The sequence below is a fragment of the Bombus fervidus genome, chromosome 4 (genome assembly GCF_041682495.2).
Source record: "Bombus fervidus isolate BK054 chromosome 4, iyBomFerv1, whole genome shotgun sequence".
Classification (NCBI taxonomy): domain Eukaryota; kingdom Metazoa; phylum Arthropoda; class Insecta; order Hymenoptera; family Apidae; genus Bombus; species Bombus fervidus.
In genome coordinates, this window is record NC_091520.1 from 10,971,853 (window position 1) to 10,998,896 (window position 27,044).

Here is a 27,044-nt window from a genome sequence, read left to right on the forward strand (position 1 = left end):
GAATTTCTGGAGTTATTATACGTGTATATTTATCAATTTTCTCTTTTTATAAAAATGAAAGAGAACGAGAGGATTTTAGTTCTGGCTATGGGTAAAACATTCGATTAAAACATTAAAACATAATATATTTAATGTTAAAGTATTATATCTAGTATATAGTTAAACGTTATCTAGTTACGTAGTACATCTAAAGTATGGATTATCTTGATTTTTCGAATGTTAATAGAATTGAAAATTGCGAAAGAAATTGTAATTTTAAATTAAACACGACAATGGCCAGAGATCCGACAAGACCCGGCAAGTCTGGAAAAATCCGAAATCCAAGCACGTGCGACAAAAAAGTTCCACAATTGCATCTACGATACTTTTAAAATACTCTTCGCAATCTTGTAATTCCCGTCAAAACTAAAAGCAAGAAATTCCAATTCTAAGCACGGATAAAACATCTACAAATCCAACAAAATCCGTGAAATCCCTCGGCCGCTTTTAAGGTACTAAACAATCTCCGCGACACGACTATAACAAATTATCGAGTTTTTCCAATTGTCCATAAAATTGCAAATAAAACGAATCGGAATAGAACGAGGCAAGAAAAGAGGAAATTCCAATCTCAAATATCCAGGAAGAAAATATCCAAGAATTCATCGAAACCCACAAAGTCTCTGGAAAAGGCGCGATACGTCCCGGATAGAGGTGTTTTAATTTGGAAACGTTTCTTCGCCGGGTCCATCGAGCACGCCATTATGATAGTCCAATTACGAGATATTGCCTCTTGGAGTTGAAGTGTTTGAGGAGTGCTGGTCGCGGCGGCGGCGGTTCAATAGGCACTCGAGGAGAGCTTGAAGACCCTTTCACCGTTCGAGTCCTGTCCGATCGTAAGTTATGAAACGCTGAATTTCCTAATTAATTCACCCTTTCGACTCTGACGAGACGAGGCCAAATGTTCGGCTTGCTCTGTAGCGTGGCGAATTTCTTTGTAATGTTATTTTAACGAGGAATTGACCAGGCGAATTCTTAACGAGAAGCAATCGCGTATGGAAGAGAGATACTTATTGGATTTCGTTTAACTCGTCGATTGAGTTGGCTACGAAGCACACGACGAGATGTAAACCGTTTTACGAATACACGCAAGGAAAAGTATCCAACGAATCCTTTATAGCAAAGAATGGAGAAATTGGCTCGGTTCTTTGTCAGTAATGTGAATGACGCGTCAAATTTGGTTTCTTTATGGAATATTCTTTACTTTTATAGAAGAAGCGCGATCTATACGTTTCGTTTTATCAACTATGTATCACGTATCTTTTTTGTTTATTCAAAATACACGTATATTTTTTTTTTAACTCAAATATAGCGTTCAGAATAATTAAAAAATTCTTCGAAGGATTCTATCGTATCAATTAAAAACTCCTATATTGTGCTATGAATTTCTACGGGTCAGTCATCGAAAAACATATTCTGCTACAAAAAGGATGGGTATAAAAATCGAAATAATATAATAAACGATTCTTTAATCGTTTTGAATAATGCGGTAGCCTTAAAGTCGAATCTTAAAAATTATATCCTATATAAATTTACTACTGACGATAAGATTTACGATACATTTAATGTCTCTGTATAGTGATACCTACAAAAAATATTCCTCAAAGACCTACGAGAGTCATAAAAAATGATATACAATACGTTAGCCAGGCGTATCGCTGAACAATCTCTCGTCGAGGTAAAAAGCACGGCAAAGAACTCGTCGTTGAAAAATGCATGCCACGATAATTGGTCAGGTATTCGCGAAGCATTCCTCGACGTTCGCCGTACGCGCAGATATCTTTTATGCAGGGCGTTTCAACTTTCTTCCGAGGGCGAGTCGCACGGAAACAGCGAAGTTTTGAAGATCTGGATCAGCTTGAGATTATCAGGCAAAGGGGAGAAACAGTTAGGCTAGGAACTCGCGATCGGGACATTCCACGAAACTCGAAGAAGGCAGTAGAATTCAATTATAAAACGTTGAAGCGCGATTGAACCCTGAATGCTGAGGAATTTTAACAACGCCACGTATTTCGACGTAGTGGACGCTCGATTCGAAAGCGCCTCGAGGAATCAGAGTGCTAGTTTCGCTCAGACGCTTTCGTCCTCCGATTCTCTCTGCTATCGTATCGTTTTTAATTTCTCTGCAATTTTCTCTCGCCTCGGTGAACATTCTTATATCTTTAAAAAAACAAAACAAAATGTAGTAAATGGTAGGAAAGTTGCGTAAAAATTAAAAGAACTAGAAACAATCTCTACGTTACTCGTCGCGCGATGATAAACTCTGGTGCCGTAGTAAGGTTTTCTCGTTCATCAAGAAACATCGTAATCGAGTTTGCACTTTCTGGAGGAAAAAAAAAGAAGAAGTGAGATTGAAAAACAAGAAGGCGCGAATTCAGCTATCCACGATGAAAGAAAGGAGCTCTGTCGTTTCGAAAATTCTGGAAAATTTCATTTCTGGGCTGAAATACTTGCAGTTAACGAATGACTGAAAGTACCTGGGTCAGAGCTGGCTTATCCCGTGCCTTTCCTGCGGCTGGAATATACCTGTATTATTTCCATGGTCGGCGAATGATTATTCAGAACTCGTTCCACGATGATTATTCATGTTATTCGTTTTGCATTTCCAGTATAATTATATGTATACTCGTTCCTAATGGTCTATTTGCTGATCCAACATTTTAAACACCTGCGCGAGATGATTATTGAAATATTCGAATAATTAATTTTCCACTTGTTATTGTTGAAAACCGTCTGCGGTTTTATTTCACATAAAATTTATCCTGACACGAGTAAGAGCGTAAAGCAGCAATGTTTAATCCTAACTGATTATTAGGTTCGTGCGTATGAAATGTTTCTCCGAAGTTTCAATTTGATGCGATAATATTGCTCATTTAATTTTGTTCGATTGAATCGATTACAAACACATAAAAGATGTAATATCAAAGAAGAAAAATTAGATATAAATCGCGTGTATTTTATTTGAAAAATTTTTATAATAAAAATGTGGAAAAATATTTAGAATGAAACCGCCACAGCTGCGTTCCAAGAACCAATGACTCTTATTAATTTGAGATAACGGAACTAATTAATCGTCGAGAAGGTATATTGAATCGCGTGAGAATTAGTCCGGCTAAACGGCCAATATTTTAAAGAAACGATGCGCAACAAAAATTTCATTTAAAATAAACATTTCATACGCGCCAAGTTAATAGATGAAAGATTTAAAATAGCAGCTCCATATTTGCATATAAATTTTAGCGATCAGTTCCTCGAATAAAAGCACTGCGTGTAATTAAATCTAAACGAATGCCAAAAATTTCTCTCGTGAATTTCCATCGATCTCAAATGAAACGAAAAATTCCTGTTCGAATTCCGGTCACATAATTTCATCGCAGAACATGTATTGTAACGCAATTATCGAAGCTTTCGGTCGGAATTTTTTTGTGTTTCAATCTGTATGCACATGCAGATGCATCTTTGTGTTTCGCGAGGTTTTCTGGGTCGCGCGCAATTTGTCCTCTCGCGACACGGAAAAACCAGATGTTGCAATCTGCAACCCGCGCGTTTCAATTTCACGAATATCGCCAGGTTCTTACTCGCGCGACCTGAGTACGCGAATAAGCACGTCTGATCCGTTTCTTCGCTCTGTTCCACACCTTTGTCCATTCGCTGTGCGCGAAACTTTCGCGCCAATGTCGCGGTTATTAAAACTCTACCAATCTGGTTCGTGGGAACTATCGAATCGAGCTTCTGTCTACAGACAAGCAAGTTGCGAAGTCGTTTGGAAAGACAGTACAGACAATTTTGAGTGCAGATAATGCTAGCGTTGAATTGTACAAATGGACATTTTGTGGTTTCATTGGAAAAATATTCGAACACTTGTGGAAACTTACTCCGCATACATTACGTATTATTAAAATTAGAAATATAAAATAATAAAATTAGAATAAAATATTCGAACACTTGTGTATTATTAAAATTAGAAATATAAAATATATATAAAATTAGAAATATAAAATAATAAAATTAGAATAAAATATTCGAACACCTGTGGAAGCTTACTCCTTATATATTACGTATAATTAAAATTAGAGGCAACGCAACGAGATGCTATTTACGAATCACGAATGATCACGTTCGTTTCTAATCACGGTGAGTTTTCACAGAGATTTGTGATTTTCCGTAATCGCTTTTCATTCCCTCAAACCATAACCATTCTTTACACGCATCGCACAACCTGTATGCTTTGTTTTAACGATATCAAATGAATGTTACGACTGAAATCAAAAGGAAGAATTGATATTTTGCTCTGAGATATAGATACAAGATAAAGAAAAGAAAAGTAAATTATTTTCTGCTTTTAATATTAAGTTACAAAGTAAATTTACATTATATGCAGATATTTTTCTGCAAGCTATATTGTAGTGTTCTATAAAAAATAATTCAATCAAAATCAAGAATTACGACCATAGCGAGCAAATCATGTTCACGGCCGTGATACTGATCATTGTGATAAAATAGCATAAATTCCAAATAGATTTTTCATAGTTTTAATGGCAATATTAATATAAGGGCACATATATATGGTGTAAAATATTTAAACATGAAAATTATGATAGTAAGGGAAAATTTGAAACGTGACCTTTTTGTAGAAAAAGACGAGAAGAAATGAGAAGAGTAAAAAGGAGCAACATTTGAAGGAACAGTGGCCCGGTTCTAAGTAGAATAAATACCATCTTTTATTAACGCAACATAGAAATTTTACGAAGTGGTACAGATTGGCTTCGACGAAACGTTCTATCGAATACGTACATATGTACTTACATATGTACCAAATATGAATTCGTGAAATTGGCGCCGTATGGCTTACAGCAGAGTCGCTTATGGTGCAAATCCGAGGCGGCTGCAGACCATTCAATAATCCCGATGGAACTTACATTTTGATATTACATTTCCATTGTTACTGTTTTATTGTTACATCGAATTCTCAATCAAATTTTGCCAATCCGAGTCTAGATTTACATTACTACGATCCATAGATATTTCAATTAAATAGGTTGATGCATACGCAACGTCGTTAATTTAATTATTGAAATAATTCAATTAAAAAAATACGATTAAGGAATTGTTCGGGCTTCTTCTTTATAATTTCTTTATTCTGAAACAATTTACGCGTTGAAAAGTTACCCAGGTATGTGTTTGAAAGGATGTGGCTATCTCCATTCGCCTTCTGCATGTCGCTTTACACGCAGAATCCATTTATTCATCTTTATTTTTCCAACTTTCGCTACGTGACGAATAATCATAGAATAGCTTTACGAGGTTTCATTTGAAATATTGCCCCTATTTCTGTTTGTCGTGGATTATTTTTCATATAATCTCTCTTAAAATATTATCGTCTTCTCTTGATACTGTACAACTCAAATATTTAACCATAACATGGTTCGCCATGATACCACCAACGCTCTACTTTCAACTGACCCAAAATTCTCTTCCCTTTATTAACTTTCAACCCTGCTATTGTAAAAAGCATCTAATTAGAAATAATGAAAAAGCCACTTTTCACGTACAACCACGTAATCCTATACAATCCAAATATTTAACCATAACATCCCCCTTTCCAAGATCTGGCCACGACTCAGCGTCAAACCGACCCGAGCTCACGACGAACGTTAATCGAATCAAGTATCCCCAAACAGCATCAAAACTCCATCAGCCTGAAAACCGGAGACCTGGCCGAATTACTCGGCATCCCCCTCGAGTCGGACGACTCGCCCTTTCCGCTGTCCCGCAGACTCGACCTCGGAAACCGATGCGCCTTCCCTGTACAGGCAAACTGACACGGTTGTCAGCCGCAAAGCTCGGTTCTTCCGTTTCTTGCTGCGGAAAACGCGACAGGGTAATTCTCGGGCAGAGGCGTCTCCTGTTTCCTAGATTAATATATCGCGACAGAAAAGGAGAGAGGGATTTGGCGTCGGTGGCGTGGCGTTTTCGTGGTGGTGACGCAATCAAGCGGCCTCGGCTCGCGGCTTCTCCGCCGGGCGAACGCGGCGTGATTAATTAATCGCAAATGTCGTATCGAAATTTCCGAAATTACCGGATGCAGTTTGCGTTCCGGCGCGGAGCACCTGGCGTTAGGAGGCAGCGTCGATCAACACACAGGGAGAGCAAGAGGTTGCGAGCGAAGAGGGAGGTCTGGGAACTTCAAGGGTTTCGCCAAGTCGAAGGAGGCAGGAGTCGGAGCCAGCTACACCGGAATCCGGGTGCACGCTTAAATATTAACAGTGTACTCAACGGATACATTAGTAACGCGGGAACAACTTGTATATATACACGCTATACAAGAGCGGAGGTACAAGAGAAAGAGAGAGAGAGAGAGAGAGAGAACGAGGAAGGGGATACAGGAAGCGTGTACAAGTGTAGGTAGATACGGTTTGAATCTCCTGCTCGGTTTTACCTAACGTCTAGACTCTCAACGACCGTCTAGAGGCAGTTGTGGGAGGTTTAGCCGAACGCCTTGTGTGACGGAGTCCTGGGTAACAAGAAACGTCAAAGGAACTCTTGGCAACGGCTTAGAAACCAGTTTGTGCGCGCCATCGGAAACGTATACCGTACAAATCGACAAATAGCGGTGCTTGGGTAATCGCTGCTATCGAACATGTTTGCTTTCCCTTTACGTACGCGCGTTCGCGACCCGAGAGTCCGTGAAATTAAAAATTCGTCAGTCAACAGGAATAAATATATCTTTATAGAATCATTTCGTTTGAGATTCGATTGAGAGACAAGACGTATGATTCTTCTTTTCCTTCTTCGGTTTGTTCCTTTTGAAGCGTGTTTGGATCGTGGAAGGAAAGGAATTGGCAGAATGTCAAAAAGCGAGGCAAAGCCATACGACATGGGCTAAGCGTCGTCCTCGAAAATGCCTACAAATTGCACGCAGTCTCTGAATTATACAGACGGTTTTGCGTGCACCGTACACGAAGTTTTGTAGCTATATAATTCAGTTATCATAAGCTATGCCGCTTAAGTTACTACCACCGCCAGATGTCCAAAATTGCGGTACACGCGTGTATATTTCGCGGCTGGTTACGCTTGCGCCGCTACGTCTCGCGGAGATGGCTTAATAAAACAACCAGGGATCCGTGCTCCCGAATAAAATCGTCTACACAGCCGCATCTACCGGTTTAATTGCAACTACTAATATTGCCTTAATCAGCCGCTGCTACCGCGACTCACGACCATTCTCTTACGAATATCTTTCTTCCTGCGGCACGCGTTTAATTGGCATATTTAACGCCACGAGAAAAGCTAATATATCTGACCCTTAATGTCTTCTCTGTGTTTCACTAATTACGTAGAAATCCTCCACGTAAGAGAATTTTATAAAAAATTTTACGAAAAGAAGATGTTTGTGTATTAAGATTTGAAGCTGAATCTTGAATCTTTTCCATTTCCAATTGCTTTATCTGCGGTCCTTTCTTTTTCTAGATATCGGGAAATTGATCTTCCGTATTATTTGAATAGAAAAGAGTCTTGCAAAGAGTACGAAAGATTGAAATACGTAAAGATGACAAGCACTACTAAAAGTTACGTAGGACAATTTGAAAAGGCAATAAATATATCAAATATATCAGGAGTAAAAGAATCAAGATTAAAGCAATGTATACAAGAAAAAACGAACACCCAAGACAACATCGATTACCGAGCAACAACTCAAGAAGCATCAGCGCAGCGTGAATACACGTCCGCATCTTTTTGCAACGATTTTTTACCAAAGACACTCATCAGTGGAACGTATCACCGGAACAGAACGTTCCCTCTCTTCCTTTTTTCTCCCTGACAACGTGAGACACACGAGTTACGCTCGGCGACTTTCTTTTTCCCGTGTTCAGCAAACGACGTTGAAATGAATTTCCGCTAATTGCCGGTTTATTTGCCGCGCAAGAGCTGCGCGAAAGAATAGAGACGAATTATTTCAGCCAGGCCGACACCGACGACCGATCGTTATCCTGTGTCGGTATTGATTTCATTAATACCGCGAACCGGCTACCTATGTGACTACCGCGCCGCGAAACAACCAGCCGTCTCATTAAGCCGGGCGACGGCCATTTTAATCTTTCCACTTTTATCCGGTTTCTGTGCATCCCCGGCGAACGTCACCGTGACGTTCCCCAAACGAAACACGGAACGCCATTGGCAACGGTGACAAGCGTACGTCTATTCGAGTTACACACCAGAGTCCAGGTTTAATCTCATTTGTCGCGGAGCTCGATGCGAGGATCATCCGTGAACACGGTACCGCATGTTCCTGCCTCCGTCGCCTTTTCGATCGCTCCGAATATTGCACAGCACCCGGCTAACGGGACAAATGCGCCGTGAAGCGAATGACACCCTTGGAGGATGACTGAGATTGTATAGGAGTAATAAGCTTAATAGGGACACGTCGGATTTTGGTGAATTTTTATTAGAAATTGGGGGATGATCGTGTTTAATAAACGAACTCTGTTACTAATTTGACTTTCTTGAAGATTGATCTATTAAGGGTAGGTACACGATACGATATTTGTGAGTTAATTGCAACAATCTATCGGGTTAAATTTTCCGGCAGATTTTATGTTCCGGGCAAAAATTTCGTGCTTTTTTAATAGAACTCTCATCTTTCGAATTAATATTTCATTTATGATAAATATATCTTCTTCGGTTATTAATATACTATATTCTGCAACAGTGTTATGTAGCTATTGCATTAATACAGGTATAGTTACAGGTATTTCGTAGCTAGAATACCAAAATTTATTATAAAACGTTAAAATATATTGCGTTTATGTATTTACATATAGTATGCAACTCTTTTTACTATGTACATGACCAGTCGAATATCTGCATTTTTTTAAGTTTCATTTTTATTAAAGAGATCAAATATTGTACGAAGGAATAAAATATTTTTTATCCAAAATATCGCTATATCGTCGATTGAAAATCCGTACTTCCAAAGTTTGATTTTCACTGGAACTCGAGTTGCGTTTAATATCGCAAACGAAAAAATTAGGCATTTTTTCGTTAATATGTTGCAGAATTTAAAAAATTTGAATATGTAAAATATAAAATATTCCGTGGAAGGGTCGTAGATAGAAGGGAAGTTTCGAAACGTAATGCACCGGAACCACATGTGGAACGATAAGTTGCATCACGATACACGGTATACCAGAGGCGCACAGATTATTCCGAAACATTTGCGTACGAGTTTCGAGTCGCGAGCAGCTACTCTAAATTGCATCAGATCCCGGCGTTTTGCATGAACTCGCTGAGGAATCAGTTTAGCTATATATTCTGTCCCCATACAGTTTTCGTTACGCAGTGATTCGAGGTGGATGGCTACAGAATCTAATTTTGATGGTAACACTTGGTCCTAGTCCACTGGACATTATTTTAACGGGACTAGAGATAATTGTCGCGATATTTATAGAGAAACGTCAAAGCAAGACACTTTGAGATACACTACAATTAGAACTTCAAGTAAAATTACTCTACAAGAGACGAAATCTAATTGTAACTCCAAACGTATCTCGACGCACATCTGAACCGAATAATCAAACGTCGTTAAATCATAAACCAGACAAAACCTGAAATTTCTAAAAGCTTTATAAAGTCAAAGACTAGTCAACTACCGTCTAAATCTCATTTTCCATTTTCACAAATTTCCATATCTGCACTTTTAACTCTAATTGTCCGTCATTTTTACTATTCGATTAATCAGCATTTAACAGACATTATCTTTTACAAATATGTATGTATGTCCAAAGAATATCTTTACAATTTGTACAACCCTTTCAAATCTCAATTTCTCCATTGCAATTTTCAATTGGTATTAATCATCTACGTATTTCTAGTTCCCCTCCCTTTTCCTCTATTATAGATAAAATACGAAAGTTTATTTGTCACCATCGTGAAAATACATCAACGTCGAACGCGTCACGTCGTCTATGAAACTTCGTTTCATAGGAGAAAATCATAAAATTTCGATGAATCATTCAATCGTAAACCATAATAATTTACAAAATATCCTGGCGCCATCAAGCTGCTGCATTTAGAAATTAACGAAACCAACTGAGCCTAATATCATTAACCGATCGTAAAATCTGTAAACTGGTCAACTTGCCCGTTAAAATTCGCAAATTTGACTTTGATTAGCCATGCAATCACGTTGAATCATGATCGAAAGTATCATCGACACGGCTAAAATCCACTGCGCGCGGACTCGTCCTGGAATCTCGACGCGCGGGAAAGAGGTACGCGACAAATGGATAAATCGATTACGTTAATCCAAAGCTATCGACCTGCGTTAGGGGTTTATCTGTATCGATTTCAGGGCGCAGATAGAGAACAGAGTACGCGCACATACGTATAAATAATGCCGCGCACATTAACAATCGGTAATAACATACGTGCCTCTGAAAGCTACATATGGGAGAGGGGCAGCAACCGAGGGACGCAAATATTAATGATCGGTCCCCAATGAACTAGGAATACATAATGCCTATTTGCATGACACCCGGACCACGCCAAGCTTAGTTAATCATTCGCACGCTCTGATGTTTGCTGATTCGGCATTGCTTACACACGCGTTCCCACAAATCAGCCATAGGACTCGCTAATAAATCGATGGTCATTTAATACTTTATGGAATTACTAAGAATGAGTCCCGTGCGAAGTGTACTTAGCTGATTAATTCGATTTTTGTCCCTAGTAGGTTCTCTCCAAGATTCTCTCCGATCGTAGGTTCCATGTTCTAGGTTGATGTTCTTCGGACGACAATAAATTTTACAAATTTGAATCGAGCTAGGACGATCAACAGATTGAAGATTTTTATGAATCTGAGAAAAATTTGAAGTTGTTGTATGGAGTATGCAAGTATATATAATAATATATTTAAAGTACCATAAAGTAAAGTAAAATTTGTACCTAATTTACGCTTCTTTAATTATGTTCATAAAGATATTGCGATGGTTTGGTAATTTCTGTGCCAAACATTAATCGTGAATTCTAGCGTTAAAATAAGAAAATTCTGGGGATGTAGGGTCGATCGATCCGACTTCTGTGAGTGGGTCAATTAAGAGGCAATGTTTAATTCTTCGCGTGTATTAAATCGCCAAAATTTACTAGAAACTGATAATCGAATATTCCAATAAAAGTTTCAATGTCTTATTTTACCACTTAGTTTTACCATTGCCGGGTATGATTGATTCATGAACAATCCCATCCTCGGAGTTAAATATCGATCTGCGTTGTAATCAATTAAATTTATATAGTATCTCACCCGAAATAATGAATCTTATGAGAAGTGCCTGCAATTGAAAATTCATATCGTGAGAAATTAACAATTAAAACGTAAACACTTGTCTTCTATTCTCACGGTAGAATTACTGACGAAGAGCAAAGATATATCCGATAAAACATTTTATTCTGTGTTTCGTGTATTCCAATCTGAGTAATTATATCGTATACGTAAACGCGTTCATATCACAATCGAGCAGAAAAATAAACAAGACAAAACAGGACGTCGGTACTATATCCGCTGTTTATTCTGCATTCGACTCGCGTAACGTAAAGTAAACGGAAAAACTGGATGGAAATGTTTGCTGACGTCATTAAATATTAATTTTACATTAATTTGCTCTCGCGTTACGATTCGTGTTTACAAATCAGAACGGAAAAAGTATCAGTAACCAATTCTGCGCGGCCGAAACCAACCCCCTTTCGTTATCCAGCTCGATCCTCCATATTGAGATAGATCGAAAAAAAGCCGGTTTGATGCATTATAATTCGTTATTGTCGGTTGACAGAGCGACAAAAATATCATTTCATTCCTCGCGTGAACGTCGGTAAACACGAAATGGAAAATTCCTGTTCCCTTGTAAAAAAGAATTTGTCAGTATTTACCATTAATATTGAAAAAAACAACTGTGTGTTTGCGCTGATTTTAGTATTACTTGACGAAGATGCAAAGAGGAAAATATTAAATAAGCAAGGGGCGAATCTCACAAACGTATATAGACAATTATTTTACAACGAATACAAATTGTATGGAGGCGGTATTAAAGCGAATTACATCAGGAGAAGTGAAACTAGAAGACGAAAGGATAGGAAGAAAGAAAACAGGAAAAGAAAGGAAAAAAGAAGAAAGAATGAAAGGATAAAGAAGGAATTTATTAGTTGATTCCATTGTTCGTTGCTTATGCTCTTTTCACGATGAATTATATCTCAGTTTGTAATCCATCATACAAACATCATAATGTCGTACGTATATCAAACGTATCGCGTATGTGCATTGCCGTGTGAATAATTCGACTTAATGTTATAATTTACACACAACTTCACTTCCACTGACTGTAGCTTTTAAATAAAAACGATTGACACACAGTAAAAGCTGCTGTACAGTGAATAGAGTTTCAATTATATTCATGGTCTTTTTTCTTACCATTTGTTCGTCACGTTATGATCAAACGTTCATAGAACGAAACAACGTTCTAACGAGTGAAAAATGCAGCGATAACGATCGCGAAACACAGGTTGGAGGCAGGAAACGGGGCCAGAAATCCCGGCGATTTGCACGCGATCGTTCGATCAGTGCGCAGGGACGCGCGGATCTCTCGCGAGTCCAGCGTACCATTTTCAAAAACGAGAAGCTACGAGAGCCGGGGATGAAACGAACAAACAAATCGAAGAGGAGACGCAACAATCGAGAGATAGGGCGAAAAAAAAGAGGTAACAGTAGTAGAGGGCGGAAACGAGATCGAACATTTATGCGAGAACAATTGATACGGTTTTCGGCAACAAATTCGATAACGTGTATCACGAGCGCATGAAGTGGCGTTATGCGCGTGGCGTAATGGCCATCGAAAACGGTACGAGAGAAAAGTAATCGCGCCCTTTTTAATTACCTACCCTCCGATAAAAAGGGAACAAAGGTGTAAAAATATTTACGAACAAACAGAACGACATTGGGAGAATGTCGACAGCTTGTATCGCTATGCGGAAAATTATTCATAAATGTTTTACTTGACAAAATATCGAGTCCCCCTACAACCGCCATCGTATTTGCTTTATTTATCCTGACAAAGGAAGGAACGAGAATCGCGCACGTGCAACCCTCGTAAGTGTAGAATTTTAATTGGCCCACGACCATGCAATTAATTCCGTTAGCTCTGTTATTTGGGAAGTCGACGCCAGTGCCGATTATCGATAGAAATTTGTCTAATTTCCATGGAGCATAGCTAACAAAAATATCTTTCTGTTTTTTAGTTACTCAACTGCGTATGCAGTTTGATTTCCCCTGGCCATCGAATTAGAACTATATGCATGCATATTGTCACTTCTCTCACTACAATGTACACGTATATTACGTATATTATCGGTGGACAATTGTCCTTGATTATGTTATCAAATACGCAAACGATCATTTACACACATATAGCAATGTGTCTATAAAATACAAGAGTGAAACGTAGAATGAAACGTAAAAATTCAAGGATCGCGGCAAGATTAATTAATACCGACACTCAACCGGAGTTGTTAAAAAATTTTAAACTTCAGATAGAACTACAAGCGGCAAAATCTAAATCGGATTGTTGGACGTCCGATTGAAAGCACTCGTCCACGGTACCCGAAGAGGCCTCTTCGCGGAGAACTTTTCAACGTCCGGGAATTAGCTCGGCCAAAGACCATCGGACTGAAAAGCCGTGCACGAAATTCCAGCGGAGGCTCGTAATTATTAACTCCACTGGCGTAATCTCCGTGTCGTAGAGGGAAAACAAAGCGAAAGCTCGTGGTACAGGGGTGGAAAACAGACCGGGCTGGACGATCAAAAGAACTTGGTCGGGAAACGGAGGAACGATGGTTAAGTAAATCTTTTAGCTCTCCGGGAACCGCAAGAATTCCTCGAGTCGTGGCCAAGGGAACCACAATTTTCGCCGGTGAAAGAGGAAGAGGAAGAGAGAAAGAGAGGGTAGAAATAAAAGAAGGCCGCAGTGGTTGCTCGAAGAAAAGAGCCGCAGGACCAAGCTGCCACGGGGGTTGGCTAGTCCAGAACAGATGAAACCGGCCCAGGTTTCAGAGACTGTACAGCTCCACGACTTTTCTTCTCTTGTTCCGTCGAGACGCGACGATTTACGTAGGACAATTTTCACGTTTCGCTGTAATGGCGGCCGATGGTAGCCCTGAGGCGGTAAGAATAGCCTGCGCTCGTGAGAGAAAAGTTGCGTAAAACGAAGCTAACGGCCTCCACGTCGGCCTCCTCGTCGTTGGAAAGCTAAAGCTTTCCCGATGCTTTTGATGTGGCCTTCTGAATGGGACTCTCCACATACGTCACTCGGAGTCTCATTTACCGTGGCGCATCCCATGAGAAGCAAGAGAGCTTACCTGGCCCGGCCACTTTGATGCCATCCGATGGGGACCGCGGGTTTGTTAGAACCAGCCACTCGTTTGATGTGGCTAACCATATTTACCGTGAAATTGAACATGCGAGATGTGAGGAGCCACCCCTCTCGTTCAACATTTATGCGTGTCTTCGCGATTTTTTTCCGCGAGGATCTTAGTTGGATTACTTCATGGATGTGGAAGGATGTAAATATAAGGGAGGAATTACCTTGCTATATATGTAGCGGTGTAGGTGTTAAATTTGCAAGAATGTAATTATCTATCGCGGGAGAATCAACAACGTGAAATTGGAAACTTGGGGCAACGACCACCGTGTACGTTCTAGCACGAAAAAGTTTTCCAGCGAGCGAGGAATTTAAATCAACGATGAGAAAGTAGAAGCTTTGCTCTTTATAAAATATAAGCACAAAGAGGTGATTCTTTTTTCACGAAATGACAATAATTCGACGATCGACGATTGGTCGGATAAGAAGTCAGATAGAAATTAATGAATCAGAAATATAGTGGGAAAGGATGATAACGATTGGAGAAGGATCTTCTGACCTTCGAAACTCGTTGACGGTAAAAAAAGAAAAGTATTCGTATGCTCGTGAGACCATGGTTGGTGTGTAGAAAGAACAAAATCACATTTTTACAAATTGCACCCTCGTAAAAGTTCGGTTTGAAGAACCAAGAGTCCACCGGAAACGGCGTCGTAAAACGTAGACCGAGCCGCTGACACGAATACCCGAATGAAATTCCGACAGGAGGGAGCGTTACCGCTTCGAAAATGCTTTCTTAAATCCGTGTCAACGACGAGCTTTCCGCTGCAATGGACGGTGCACCTGGCAGTGCCGATACGTGGCAACGCCCGTGCAACGAAATCTTCCTTCTCTCTCTTGGCGGGAGTTTTATTGGGATCAGTGGCGCTTTTTCTGAATCTTCGGTTAGCACGGTATGTTTCATTTCACTGCGTCGATTATGACGCATAAAAACGCCCAACCATTAACCCTGCCGGATGCGCGATAACGATTATTGTTGCTTTCAAAGTTACGAGCCCGGCTCGCCTACCGAAAGTCATCTCGGTGATTCTCCACTCTGTAATTCCAGGGGAAACGTTGTAAGAAATTTTATAGATTTTTATATTTGCTCCTTTTTCTTTTTAAAGAAGAGAGGCTTATATTTAGCACTCGATTGGGGAAAGGAAAGAGCAGGGTTAATATTTGGAATTAAGATGTCGATTAAAGTCTGATGTTCTTTCTTTAGTATAATAAAATTTTGTTAGGGTGTTGTATCGTGCTGGATTTGCGTTCGTTAGTGTTTGTAAGAAATTGAAATTAACTCTCGTAGGAAGTCAATAACAGTATTTTTAAGCACGGTATTCCCGAATATCGATGTTTGTTTGAATCAAATATCAGGAGCTTTCCAACAAAAAACGAACCAGTTGAGATAATTGAAAGATCGTCGCTATTTGCTTACATATTTTTGTTTAATGATCATTTGAGCTTTATTTTTCTCATACTACCATACAAATAACATAAATAATATCATCTAGCTATTGTGGACAAGATATATCGCTATTAGCCTTTGGAGCCATAAATCTTCATCATAAATCTTCCACGGTTCAAAACCTTCCGAAATAAAACCGATCGCCACGAAACCTTATAAATTACTAAATATTTTTCCACGTTGAGCTTTCACCTCTGAAAGCTCTACACCAAACTTTTTGGTGTAAAACCTTTGAAGTGGCAGCTTTCCGACATGAAGCTCCCAAAAGTGAAAGCCTTCGATCCCGAGCTTTTATCACAGCAGTTTTCCAACCTTGAACTCTACGAACTCCGAATGTTAGCAAATTTTCAGTTTCATCCTTCAAATTCGCTTTCGGTTTGAGTTCTCCTAATTCTAACTATCGCTCAAAGTGTATGCCAGTGAAGCTTTCAGAAGCGCGGGGCTTTTCGAACTGAGCCGCAAGCAGCTTAGCGTCTAGTTGTTTCGAGGCTTGGATCGATAGAACGAACCCCGTCCACAACCGAAGACCGAGAAACAGCAAGCCATTAAGCGACTAACACCATTACGCGCTTTTTCTCATGAAAATCACGGCTGACCATTTATTTTCTTGCCCTACGTTTGCCACGCAAGGGAGAACGAACGATCTCATCCACCCTTTCGCGAAAGTATCGTCCAGATAATCGCGTCGAATTATCGCTCGGTAGTTTCCTGCCACGCTTTACGCTCGTTAACCTTTTTCTCGTCTATTGACAAGATATCTCTCAATTTGAGTTTTATTCGAATTTTCAAACAAGATGTCCCATATATTCTTCGATATATATGTATGTAATAGGCAAGCTGTCTCTCAAATCTTTTACCGTCGTAGACTTTCGGTAATTATGAAAAGGATTCTAGTGCACTTATCAATGTCTGTACTGCGTTATGCAATTGATTGTTAAAGTGCACGCGTTTAGTACTTTTCTCAAGAGAAAGAAAAATCCGGAGAAGTGGAACTTAAGGGTGAAATTTCAATTGAGTCACGAGATGGATCGTAAAATAGGAAAATTCTCGAAACGTTACGTCCACAGAAGCTTCATTTTCCCTTTTTTTTAAGACAATATTTACATAGTCCGAAAAATATTCTTGCTGCTGAGAACGAAAGAAGATCGCTCACGGTATTAATAGCTTCACGTTAATCGACGATCTGTGTGTAAATTGTCAATAATCTTCGAACGATACAATATTGAAAAAATACATTTCTAGAAAAAAGAAACAACTTTGAGTATTCTTATATTAAGCCACAAAAAGGAACATTTCCATTTGATAGACACCTTAAGACCTTCGTAGTGTACTGTATGTTATTCATAAACGTGGAAGGATTAATACGGTGTAGGTGAGGCGAGAAGGAATTAAGACAAACAGATCTTTTTAATTAACAGAAACCAATCGAAATTCGAACGCGTGCACAGGTATACAGATGTTGGATAGTGGGCACGTAACAAAATATCCTTTGCCTGGGAAACCGCGGAGATATCGAATTTCCGCAGAAATAATATGAGCCGGGACAAGCTGCGGCCCGTGTTGTTATTGAATTATAAACCCGCTTTTCCTCCACACCACGCACCATATCGCGATACCGTAGAGGGTAATCTAATAATAGAGCAAGAATAACTATTATTATTAGCGTTCGGTATTTGGTTCTTGAATAGATCATGCATGCAACCTAGAAAATGTAATCAAACCCGTTCGTTGATGGATCTGAAAATCTTGGAATTTAGGTTGACGTCTCACGATCGTCATCCATCATTCGATTAACATTGCTTGCGAATTAACGAAGCGGTGCCTAATTCAGCCTTGTAACATTACCGGTTTAAGTCCCGTGGCAAACGTACAGCTGGAAACCCTAACGTGTCAATCTTCTTGCGATTCGCTTAACCCAGATAAGCCAAAAAAAAAAAAGAAAAAAAGAAGAATTAAGTTCAAAGTACTTAATTTTGTTTCGTGATCTCTCAACATTAATATTTTTTTAGAAGAATGACGTAGAATTAATTAATAGCAATTGAACATTTCACTCGAACGAAGGAGAAATAAATCTTGAAGAGGAAAAGTCACGAAAAAATATTGAATATTTCTGAGAGTCGAATTTCCGAGATACGTTTCATAATTTAAAAAATGTCTAAGTCGATTCTTCAAATCAGAGTAATTTCGGAACAAGAATGAGATAATACGAAGAGCCGAGGAAAATCCATAAACTTGCAAATACGTTTCTTCTATGATAATAGTAGGCAGAGACTCGTATTGTCGTTGAGAACATAGACATTTAAGCGAATAGCGAGAGATTCGAACGTTGAAGAATACAACTATTAAGGACACATTAAAAGAATGGAACTATCGACGATTGGATAGAGGGGCCATTGGCGCACGGAAATGGCCGGGAATGGGGATAGAAACGTGAACGGGGAACGTTTTCGGAACATTCGATACGCGACGACCGGGTTCCGGGCTATTAACCATCGAAAAAGGGGACATTTATAATAAAAAGCCATAAACCACAGCGAGGGATGGCGAAATGCCATTGCAATTGGTAGGATGGCGGAAGCTAACCTGTCCGGGGTGTCCCGTGGAAGTACAATGGCCGGTGAAGGGGCGATTTCGAGGCCTAGCCTGCCAAGTGGTGACACAGGTATAATAATTCGGACCGGTCGGTTAGACCCCGACATCGTTTAAGTGGCCACAGATGGCTGAATACGGCACCTCGATGCATTTACAGGCCAAATGATTCACGCTGCAGAGGATGTTCGACGGACTTAATTAAGCGGAACCACTTGCATCCACGCCATCGACAGACGATAGTCGCTTCCGGTTTGCGGCGAACCGCCTCTAGGGGAACGTCTCTTTCGAGATGGATGCGTGGTTCGATGGTCTATGTTCATGTCAGGTTGCTACCGGCTGTTTTGTGATGTCTTTCTTCGCATGGGTAACGCGGAAATTATATGGGGTGAGGAAATAATGACGGTTCGTGAAAGACCTTACGAGGATAGCGAGAGATTTGACGTAGGGTGTTTAAGGATGTTTTGAGAAACTGATCCTCACGGACAAAGTGTGAAAAAGATTGACAGTTGATGATAGAGGCTATATAGGGTTGTTGAGTGATTTAGAGTAAGATATTTGAGAAGAATATTCTGGGGATCTGATTCTCGTGGAAAAAGTGTCTGAAATATTGACAGTTGATGGTAGAGTTTATATAGAGATGTTGAGAGATTTGAAGTAGGATGCTTGAGAAGAATATTCTGAGAATCTGATTCTTATAGGGAATATATGAAGAAACGATGCAGGTTGGTGAAACAGTTTGCGTATGATGACGTATTGAGAGATGTAGCATAGGATGTTTCAAGAATATAGCGTGAAAATATAATTTTTTCATTTTCATGGTTCGATAAAAAGGCATTTAAAATTTAGGATTTTTTTATCACGACAAACTCAGGTCAATAAATTAAGGCTGACCAAATATCATTTGCATTATTTGGGAATTAATGTAGACAGGCGGGAGAGGACTGGCGTTATGCAAATCACGTGGTGTTATTGGGGGAGGATTTCGTTGTAAATGCGTTATAATGCGCTTTGTTTAAAACGAGAAGCTATCAGTGCATATTTCCAGGAAATCCGTTGTAGAGGTATGGGTACCGGTGATAATTCTAAAGAGTATAAGCTCTCTATAACCGAGTATCGATCAATTAAGCGCGACGAACGACACTTAAATGTTCCGAGCCACGTATAATCGGCCCACTCCATTTCCGTTAATGAAAATTTAATAACCGATTTAATAAACGGTCCAAATCGAGCGATTTTCATCGTGACTTCCACGACGACACACTAACGATCATCGGCGAGGAAACCTCGGATGGTCCCAGTGGTCACTTTAAATCGGAAGTTCCGGCTTTTTCGAAAGCTCTGAAAGCTGACAGAATGCTGGAAAGGAAACAAACGGGCAACATAAAACGAGAAAGGGACGTTGCACGACGAGAATCGAGGAAAAAACAATGACGATTCACTTGCAACAGTTCTGCAACGCGTTAAATAAATATTCATAAGCTCGCGGCTGTCGAATAAATTGCGAGTAAACAGTCAGGTGGTTCCCACGATATGGAAAACTACTGGCAGTTCGATCTTCCGTGACCATTTTTCGAACAATCTGTGGTAAACTTGCGCCGTTTCGTTTTGAATATACGGGAGGACCGCTAACATTTTGGATATGTATAATAAAGGCAAAAGGAATAGCGTTAAAGCAGTTCGAATGACACGGATTTTTATTTCGAGAGATATGGATAAAGTTGGATGAAAGACTTTGAATGATTTTAAATATTAAGGATCTTGAAAATCCACAAACAAGCTATGGAGCAGAATGTTTATGCAGATTCGTATTTACGAACGTAACTAAAGTTTGAAATCAAAATAAACTAAGTTTGTTTCATTCTGGAGATATTATAACGAATAATTTACTTTGTATATTTTATATTTATATATTTATGCATATATATGCTTATTTAGTTTCGCACTTTTGCAATTCAAATTTCAAATGCATAAATATCCACAGTCTATTCATAACGATATCATCTATACAAGTACGGATCTTGTGCATCCCATTTTGCTTATTAATTCTTGTGTTTCTAAAATAATGCAATTCTACTATACCGAGCCTTTCAATGCAAATTTTATTCCGATCTTTCCATACTTTTAAATGTCCATTTACCCAGAGGATTCTTTCAGATTTTAATTCTGAAATTATCAAAGGTATCATTTTCAAATATGAGAAAATTGTACAGTATTTGATACTTTTAAACACGTTCTCGGCAAGGTTTTCTAATAAAATTTTAAAAACATGATTGGACTCGTGACATTAGCTAAAAATTCTCGATCGAACAAAACGAGGTGCGAAGATTAACAAAGAATAAAAGGGTACACGCGATTGAACACGAACGACATCGAATTTTGCGACCAATAAGAGCGCAATATCAGCCGGAAACGGGAGGCAAAATAGCGAAAGCAGAAGGCTGCGACTGACTGCCGTTGGACGTGGCGTTAAGTAGCGACAATAACAATAGGACGTGGCGTAGAAAGAACGTGTAATGGGAAAGTAGATAACGTGATAAGTGGAAATAAAACGCGGGGCGGTCAGTTGCGTTCCTTTACACGGTTATTATCGTTGAAAACGAGGAACCGTGCACGCCATTTTTTCTACACCCTCGTCATTCTGAATCAAGTCTCGATCGGTTCTTTCCACGTAATTATTTTCCAGATATTTCAACATGTCGTGTTTATCGTGTATCCCTCTAAGTATCTGACAATTGTTTTTCTTTTTGAACGTTCAATAACTTGAAAGATTTTGAAAAACTAGACTCGCAACATGGTGATTCATTGCTGCATGATTTAATTACATATAATCCTTAATACAAATACAGATATACTTGTAAAAATTCTATGATGCGGTGAACACGTTGTTGACGAAAAATAAGAATCGAGTATATCAAAGTTTTATCTTTTTTTTGCTAAAGAAAGATGAATATCGACGAGAATCGTTTCTGTCACGGGCCCTTCGAACGTTAACTAAGAACTAAAGCTTCTTTTCTGTTCTCACAATCCTACGCAGAATAATTTTAAATATTTATATAGGAAACATATCGTTACGGTAAAAGTAAAGGTCACTCTCGAAAATACCCAGAACAAAGTACCATGAGTCACGATACGATTTTATAGAATTAATTTCTCGGATAAATGTTCCCATTACAGACCATTAAAGCGCGGAATAGCAGAAAAGTTCACAGCCGACCGATTCCATGCGAGAAGTTCGCGATGACAAAAATTAGTACATCCATTAAACGAATGGGATCGGTTAAAAGACCGGAGAAAAATGGAATGAGCGCGTGGCGTGGAGAAATTTGGAATTTTATCGAAATCCATCGAAGCCACTCGAGAGGGTGAAAAGGTAGAAACGGGTGAATTTTTGTACGAGAAAGCACCGTCTGCTACCCCTAGCACGCGCGATCGACCGTCTTCCCCATTCATGTGTCACCGATTCGCATCGGTAAATTGCGGCGATTCGTTCCGCACATGTGTCCAGATCCGATGTCCCCTGTGCCGTGAAAGCTACTTAACGCGATGATCGATATCCTTCCGATTCAATCCGTGAAACGCGATATATCATAGCGAGGATTCGCCACGCGAGAAGAAGTTAATCTGTCACAATGCGAATTCATCCCCGTGCGACTTACACGTGAAACGATACGGTCCCTGTATAATTACGTTTTCCACTGGAAATCTAGGATAGTTTACTGTTTTCTCCAATCGTGAATCTTTTAACAGAAAGCAAGAGAACTAATTAACAACCGGTGAAAGCTCACGGGAACTTGAGCTGAATAGCAATGAATAAATTAAGAGGGTAACCCATACCTGATAACGAAAATCATAGATATCTTCAGCAATTTTTAAGTGGAAACTCGCGAAGCGTGTAAATTGAAAATCAGGATGAAATGATTTATCGTGCATATTTGGAGCAACATAAGTGTATCTTTTATTCAACAGAATATCCGCGCTGCGGCTGTTTCACGGTAAGAAGCACATACGCTTACTACCACACGATTTAAGAACAAAAAGCTATGAATTCTTATTTTTAATGAAACATGCATGTACATGAATATTTAGACAAATGGATTCTTACGCAAGTGGTGGGATATTTGGACGCGAAGTCTCAAAAGTTTATACATAATAATGTCGATAGCAAATCAGTGCTTCGATATATTCAATGTAATCCGTGTTATAATCCATATTCTTTAGAACATATCTTATGCAAAATATCACAAAGTACGCGATAAAGATCGTAGACATTTAGATAAGCGGCCATCTGAAAATCTTTCGACGTAAGGAAATTCCAACGCAACCACTTTTTTTCAAAAAATACCCAAGGACACCAATGATTTTCACCCGCCGTTGGAATCTACAGGATGATTTCTCGCTTCGAACGCATAGTTCGTGTTTTCCGCGAATTGTTCATGGAAATCGTCGTGAATCCGGTGAGTATCGAAGAAGACATGCACGACGATGGAACGGCGCGGAAAGGAAAAATATCACGGCGGTCTAGGGACCGGATGAAAATAATTCAAGTCCCGAGGGGGCCCTTCGCTAAAATTACCAGCCTGGCCGAAGTATTAAACTTGTTAAGATATTTAGAGCCCTATGGAGATTCGCCGTGAATTACGACGGTAAACGGGCGAAAGGCTGCGTAAAATTTCAAGGCGTCGCCGTAGGAGCTTGATAAAAACTCGGCCGTTTCTGGCCGGGGGCCACCGCGAAGAATGGCTGTCGCAGCCAGCGCAAAGATCCCCTGTTTCGTTATTTAGGGACAAAGCCAGGCCACAGAGATAACTTAAAGAATGCAAATTTTAACGCAGCAAAAACCCTGAAACTCTAAAAAGTCCACGAGCTTTTCGTTTATAAATTTTTATCTAAATCGGTCTACGATTTAAATTTCGTAGGGCTTTCGACGATTTTATATTGGAGGGATCAACTTTGAATAAATGGAATGCAAACAATGATACATATGTAACTTGATGGAATGTCATCAGCTGTTTGAAAGGGAACATTCTCCGCGCAACTTTCGTGGATTTAACTCGTCGAATTGTAAAGAGGATTGCTGTAACCATGGAGGGGACGTATTGTCATAATGCGAGCAGCTAAATTCGAGACCTAGTTCTTAAGATTGAAGCGAAACTTTCTCAAAAAATGATCGTGAAAATATATCTTCTGAAAGTTGGAGATATTTTTTACGAACACGCATGATCGAATTTATATCAGGCAATATTTCCTTGCGATATCACTGCGAGAACTTTGGACGAAAAATAGCTGGAGGATGCTGTACGCGCGAAAGTGATTCGAGCGGAAAATAAAAAGCATTTGTTCGATGTTCAACGTGACGAGGGTGAGACATAGCTATGTTTATAGGGGAGCTGTGATGTTTCAAAGGAAACCGACTGTTAGAAACATCACGTATATAGGATGGATCTTCAAACGTTGCGATAAGTTACGAATAACCGAAGCGCCTGATTTAATGACGAGTTTACGGCCTGGAATATATAACGGGCTTAGAGCTCAGTTAAACGTAACTTCGTAAAATGAACCACACCCCTTGTTCTCCACTCGTATCATCTACAACCACGAATTATGCTCTGCATATTGGCTGAACAGATTTTATCTTAATCCTGCTGTTCTTCCGGTCATTTTCCTTTTATATTAAAATATTTCTTAACAATAGAGAAACTATACACGGATCGTTGTGAACACGTACGATTTATCGTATACTTGAATTTTCCTCAAATATTAAACGCTTTTTGCTCATTAGAATAAAATTGAATAATAAATAAAAGTCCGCGATCACATCGTAAATGAAAAATCATTAAAGATGGAAATAATTCTCTATTATTAAAAGCATTTCTTCGTTTTACATCTGTTCTGATTATTCGAAACGGCGTCTAACAATTTACTCTGGAACGAAACGGAATTAATGGAAATAGAAATGGAGGATTGAGCCGGGTGAATATGTATTCATTTACCGGGCAATATAGTTCTTGTGGAGTATTTTGTTACACAGAACTCTGGTATTTTTTCGTTATTGGAACGGGCATCGGGAAACGAGGAAGAAAAGGGGAAAAAAGAAATTGAATAATTTAATAACACGGAGGGAAAACAACGAAAATAAAAACTCTTCCTTTAGAGGGAACCGTGCTCGCGGAGTAGGTGCATGATTTTTTCCTTTCATTTTTATTCCGTCCTCTCCTTTCGATCGGTGCGCGCGTTCCTTTCGCGCATCCGCTTATGGAGAGCTGCACTCGAATAGCGGGAACAAGGCAATAAGAGTCGAACGAGTTAGAAGAAGCAAATTGAAAAATTTAATGGCGTATCGAGAACGACGCAACGGATGATACGGGACGACCTGGAATGCTACGCGAAATATTCCGCCGCGTTTGTCTCTTTCTGTTCGCGCGGAACGTCGTTATAGAAACGGAAAAAACGATAATCGTGAGAAATTGAAAAATAGAGAGCCGGCACGATGCATACGCGGGTTGAATGGAAGAGAATATTGTTATATTAAAAATCTAGAGGTACATATATTCCACAGCAGAACAACAAATAGAAAAACATGAAACAAAAAATATACGGATATTCTACGATGTAACAGAAAATATGTTTATCTTTTTATTGCTCTGGCTACAGATATTACAACGATAATATCTATTCATTAACGAGAACGAAAATTTAGAAATAATTCCGTAATATGAAACTGTACAAGTTCTACATTCTCTGTTGACGATATTTCAATCGTTATTAAAGGATTACAAGAAAAATTGTATAGACGTAGCAGAAAGATGGAAATTTATCAACGTTCTATTCTATTTCCCCCGAACTCACACCCACACAACACGAAACGCTTGGAGAGCAAAATTCATCGAAGAACCATCTACACAGGAATATCATAAAATTAGATCACCAATTGTGAGATAAATACGCCTACAAATCACACGAAACCAATCAATTATACCGAACTTAAATCCTGTAGTTTCTTGAACGCTAGTCATACATTCTAATATTAAAACTAAGAATTATTAATACAGTTCGATCTCTAAGTGGATCATACATGTGTACGATAATACACACAAGTACGTACATCATCAAAAAATGATAATCATTATCAAAAAAAAAATAATAAAATCCCCTCGTAAACGAGAAAGTATCAAATGAAGAACTCCGTAGACCATTTCCGGATCAACAGCGTCCATTTCCGTGAACAGAGTCGCCAAGTTCTCTCTAACCAACGGTGGTCGACGACGTTTTGACGAGCGTTTACCGTTCCAGGTTAAAACCTCACGCTTTGACCCCGGGCTGGAGGACGGGTCACCGAGGAAGCAGACCGTAGACAATGAGAAGAAGCGAGTTACTGCATCGGCGGTTGGTGGAGGAGGGACGAAGAAAGGTAGGAGGACAGAGGTGAAACGTTGAGAAAGAGAAAGCAGAGAAACCACACGGGTCGCGGGTAAGCGGTAAGTTTCTAACGAGAAGCATTAGCGGAGTGGACGAGGCGACATCAAATATGTAGATAGCGCTACGGGGAATTTCTCCGGAGAACAAAGTTGCTACAACGTAGCTCCGGACTCGGAAACAGAAGGAGGTGAATCTAAAGGGGGAACAAGGGGGAGTGAAGCCAACACGCGGAGAAGAGAAACAAGAGCCACACGGAGAGAGAGGAACGGTCTTGCCTCATCCTTGGAAGGCAGCTCGCGGCATCAGACTCCCTTGTGGTGCGCTTCCAACCCTCCGTACGTCGGATAATAATGGGAAAAGCTGGCGAGCTACGGCCCCCTGCACCGTAGCACGAATTAAGTCTGCGGAAACGCCGCCGCGTCTGGAATTGATTAACCTTCGTAGTTCACGAGACCAGCGAAACCCTCGTGCGTGCTGCACGAGGCAGTTTGGATGCCCATAGCCTTGAAGAAACGATGGATTTCATAGCTATTGCAATGTTTCGCTGATGTTCACGGGATTCGAGGTTTTAGGAGTATGATAGGGGTCGTGATATAGTGAGGTCGTAAGATTAAAGTCAGTAGTCGAAGCACAGTGGAACTTTGTTTATATAAGGTTACCAGGATTTCGCGTGGATCGCTCTGGATTTGTAATTATGTTTAAGGTTGTACGGGATCGAAAAGTCTGAGAATTTTGTGAGTGAATGGTCATAGAAGCTGAAGAAGAATATGTTGTTTAATTGCGTAGAAACAAGAAGAGGATACATACGAATATTTTTCTACTTTTGTTTGTCATTTTGTTATGTAACTTGAAGCTGAAGAATCTGTTAAAGAACAGACATAGTTCGTTTAATTAGAATTTTCTGATTTATATAATAACCTGATTCTTAGATAATGGATTCAATTAACGGGAGGTTATTTAATCGGGCGTTAATTGGAACAAAGTTAGAACTTCACGATAGATCGTAACTATATCAGGGCAGAGAAATTGTTAGAGGAATTGAATAAATTTTTTATACGCAGTCAACGTAATTCATTGTTACGATTTGAGTC

At 39.5% G+C, this 27,044-nt stretch overlaps 1 long non-coding RNA gene across 1 annotated transcript; it reads left to right on the top strand.

Annotated features, from left to right (window-relative positions):
- The first annotated feature begins 265 nt into the window (after positions 1-265).
- On the top strand, positions 266-26,774 carry LOC139986304 (uncharacterized). The gene is made up of 2 exons (XR_011799615.1): positions 266-875; positions 25,828-26,774. It is a non-coding gene; the product is annotated as an uncharacterized lncRNA (long non-coding RNA).
- The last annotated feature ends 270 nt before the right edge of the window (positions 26,775-27,044 follow it).